Consider the following 4,752-nt stretch of genomic DNA (forward strand, 5'->3'; position numbering starts at 1 on the left):
ATTGTAGAAAAAAAAATTATATCAACAAGAATTCATGGGAAAAACAAATTTATCGGTAGAATCAAAACGTAAATTTTATTATTTGCGTATATCTTAATCTAATTTTAATTACTTAAAATTTGTAAACAATATGCTACACTAGATGGCTCCTATCAGTAGATTACTATGCACCTTTTAATGGCCCTTTATTTTAAATATTTATATGCTAGCAGAGTCCCGCAAAAAAAAAAAAAAACTGCAGTCAAATTAGTGTCTTTATTGCAAGAGAACTTCTTTAAATGTATGATTTATAGAATAATGCAAAATGATTTTAATCGCAGACACTGAAATCTACAAGTTTACTTATCTTAGGCCTAATATTAGTTAAGCCTTTATTAAGTACGGCCTATATTCACTAGAGATAATTTAACATTGTAACTTGTGTACGTTTTTTGCTTTAATTTAGTTAGAGCTAAACTTTACCGTACTTAATACTATCAATAAATAAAGTTATAATGTTATTATACGATTTAACGTTAGGCCTTCTTAAAAATTTTAATAAGCTTTTAATATATTGTTGTATAAAATGTCTACTAAAGTATATTTACATTCGCCTTTTGTTTACACTCATTGAAATGAAATACGTGCGCACTTTCAGGACAGACAAAAACTGAGTAGTATTATCATAGATAATTTCTAAAAAGACATTTTTTTCTGCAGTTAGTCACCTGAAACTGATGTTTCTGTTTCAACATATATACTACATTCAAACATAGAGTAGAAAATACATTATTTAAATAAAAGTGTTGTTAATTCATCAAAGGCTAACACGAAACCATGTATCAATACAACGCAAATTTTCATACGGACTAGTATAACTATAAGTCGAAGAAAAATAGGCCTATCACTAATACAATTTCTCATATGGATTATGAAAATATGAATAAAGTAGGCCTATCAATAATCAAATATTAGTAGGCTTATTTTTTAATATTGATTCTTATGTAAATTATAAGTTGAAGTAAAACAAGCCTATATTTATAAATACAGGTCCACATATTGATCGTAAGTCGAAGAAAAATAGGCTTATCAATAGTCATACAGTCTCTCGCGGGGTTCGTTACGTTTATAAAATGCGAGCTTATCGCTAACACCGATTCAAATGTGTATCATACCTTTACTTAAAATAACTTTCAAATTTAGGGGTGCAGAAAGACTGAATTAGATGAAACCAAATTCTGTATTTAACTAATGATAAATATAAACATTACCTGACTGTGTGAGTTGTAACGGAGATGACAAGTTCAATGTAAATTGCGGCGCAAAGTGTCCACTTTTCACGATTAAAATCAGATCTAGCGTTACGAATACAGTAAGTCAGGTAGCTTCCGAAAAGGAGAAATAAAAACTCCCCTGCATAATAAAAAAAAGAAAGTAAAATGCAAATACCGATAACCAAAACTCGTTATTACAAACCTATGAATATTTAGCTAAGACAGGTTAGTTAAACAAAACTTCAGCCTCACATATTAAGATTAACTTTGTATATGGATATTTTACGTATTAGTAATATTTTAGTTCAAAACTTCATATTTTATTATTAGATTTATAAGTTGTCGCATTTAACATTATTTCAATTCTTGTTCAATAATTCCTGTTTCTTGTTTATATTACACTTTTGTTGTTAATCAGGCCTACCCACTTCCGTAACATAGTCCCACCATAAGGCCCTACAAGTGAAATATTTAAGCCCATCGACAGTTTTCTGTTGGTCCAGAATGTCGTGTCCCCTGGCGACATTGTCCGTAACTACTGCCGTCCAAGCAGCCATGTAACCCATGACAACCAAAACAATTCCGAATAAATACTTCATCAAATCTTTATCTCTGACGCAAACACGGTGGGCTTTTCTAGTCTGAAACTCTGCTAAAATTCTAAACAGAGAAGACAAAAAAAAGACATTTTTTTTATTTATTCTAATCATCATATATTTTTTCAACGATGTCTTTTAAAATGTGTTCTGAATAAAATAGAGCAAGATTTTCGAATTCGTAGAGTTCACCAAACTGTCTTTAGAATTTATAATCTTAATATATTGTGATTTATATGGTACAACAAAATTCTTTCAAGATGACTTATCAAAACTTTACTATTGAAGGTCCGTTATATCTCTCACTTTACGAATAAATTTCAGTGTAACAAATATGAATAACAATGATTTGGTTACAAAATAGTTACATAACTTCTTTTTTTTTTACTAATATATTATTCATGTTTATTTTTGTACTCGAAAGCCATTAATTTTCAGCATCTTTCATACCTGTACACTTTAAGTACAATACTTCCATAAAATACAGCAAAACCCAACTCTCTAAACCAGGGCTCCACGAGACACGTGACAAGAGTTTGTTCAAAATAACGTACCACCACCTACAAAATGAGAAAATATAGCCCTAATAGGAAAATAAAAATACTATTTTGGTGCAGATAATGTAATTAAAACACTACTCTCAAAATTCTAAACTTGAACTCGACTTATTTAAATAAACAGAAGTAAAAATACTATTTTGTTTGACTTTTGAAACACAAACAAGCATTTTACAACCTTTTATTTAGTAGCTTTAAAAAAAAAATATTCGTACCAAAGTCACCAGCACCGACCATCCGCGCTTAGGGGTTAACTGTCGCTCTTATAACGCACCCATAAATTTAAAATGTGGGGAAGATTATGTTTTATTGCACGGATTCCAACCCGGCTCGCTAGCTCTGAAATCAAGAACTTTACTGAAGGGTCAACTCGTGCCCCTAAAAAAGAAATAGGAACTATAACGTATTAGCGCTTTTCGGAAAAAAAAAAGAAACGCTATAAATGGTAAGACATGCTAAAGCATTACTTTTCTCGTTTCAAGCGAAATTACAACTCCAAAATTAACTTTTAAGTGATCGGAAAAGTGAATTCGTCATCCTCTAGTATTCCCAAATTGTAATTCTGATCTTTTTTGTTGTTGCTGTTTGATTTGGTTGTTGTTAAGCACAAAGCTACACCAGGGGCTATCTGTACTGTGCCCACCACGGATATCGAAACCCGATTTTTAGCGTTGTAAGCCCGAGATTTACCGCTGAGCCACTGCGACACATTTGCTTCATTTTATCCGTGTGAATCAGCTTACTGAACATCAGTAACGGTTAAATATAAGTACATAGAACGATTGTCACTTGAAAATAACGGGCTTAGCTTATCTCTGTGTCGCGGGTTCGAAACTCCATCACCGAACATGCTTGCCCTTTCAACCGTGCAAGCGTTATAATGTTAAGGTCAGTACCATTATCCGTGGGTAAAAGAGTAGCCCAAGAGTGGGTGGTTTTAACTAGCTACCTTCCCTCTAGTCTAACAGTGTTAAATTAGTGACAGCTAGCGCAGAGAGCTTTTCGCGAAATTGAAAACAGTTGTGTTCCATCCCATTGACAATTAAGTTAAGATCAGTCTTAGCAACTGTTTACTAATCCAATAGCTAATGCTATTTTCGGTGTTATAAGCCCCAAGTCTTACTGCTGAGACACCGTGGGGGTGGGGGGGTAATATAGATAGTGGTGTACCGAGTGTGAAGAGTGACAGAAGAGATCGTGATAAGCAAAAGTTGAGTTTTGAGCCGTGCCAAATTTTGAACTACTGACTAGGGGAAGGAATCAATCAACAGCACCCGCCATCATAACCTTAAGGTTTTGAACTGGAAAACAGTATTGACTCTTAATCTTATAACACAGCCACAGTTGATTGTAGGAGTGTCTTCAGCGGTGTTGCAGCGCGAACGTTATATCTCTCGATACACAGCCCGTCACGCCAACCACTTGGCCATGCCCGACTCAAAGCTTCAAGTATTATTATATTCCAAGTGGTGATATAGTGTCTTTAGTATCTTAGCTTCATCTTTTCGCCATAAAAACTACAAGTTTATTAACACGAAATCAGATCAATTTATCTTTAAAATAACTTATAATTTAGTCAACACAACACTAGGTGGCACATAATGATCTTTACAAGAAACTGTTACGCGAAAAGTTACTTTATCTGTAGACTATATCTTCTATCTGATAACATACAGCAACTGTATCATGAGGACCTTAAGGACTTTTTGTAAATAAGAATAGCATTGAAAAGGTTCTAGACTAAACTAAAGTTTGAGAGAAAATAACCTATGAAATGCTGTTAGCAATATTTGGTTCATAGCCCCCCCAGTGGTACAGCGGTATGTCTGCGGACTCTAGAATCCAGGTTTCGATACCCGTGGTGGGCAGAGCACAGATAGCCCATTGTGTAGCTTTGTGCTTAATTACAAACAAAAACAAATAAAACAATTTGGTTCATAGCCCCTCAGTGGCACAGCGGTATGTCTGCGGACGCTAGAATCCGGGTTTCGATATTCGTGGTGGGCAGAGCACAGATAGCCCATTGTGTAGCTTTGTGCTTAATTACAAACAAAAACAATTTGGTTCATAGCCCCCCAGTGGCACAGCGGTATGTCTGCGGACGCTAGAATCCGGGTTTCGATACCCGTGGTGGGCAGAGCACAGATAGCCCATTGTGTAGCTTTGTGCTTAATTACAAACAAAAACAATTTGGTTCATAGCCCCCCAGTGGCACAGCGGTATGTCTGCGGACGCTAGAATCCGGGTTTCGATACCCGTGGTGGGCAGAGCACAGATAGCCCATTGTGTAGCTTTGTGCTTAATTACAAACAAAAACAATTTGGTTCATAGCCCCCCAGTGGCACA

General features: G+C 35.0%; 1 pseudogene; it reads right to left on the bottom strand.

The window, feature by feature from the left end:
• Window positions 1-4,752, bottom strand: part of LOC106475367 — a 12,907-nt pseudogene that overhangs the window by 6,181 nt on the left and 1,974 nt on the right.

The sequence above is a fragment of the Limulus polyphemus genome, unplaced genomic scaffold (assembly GCF_000517525.1).
Source record: "Limulus polyphemus unplaced genomic scaffold, Limulus_polyphemus-2.1.2 Scaffold8474, whole genome shotgun sequence".
NCBI classification, from domain to species: Eukaryota; Metazoa; Arthropoda; class Merostomata; order Xiphosura; family Limulidae; genus Limulus; species Limulus polyphemus.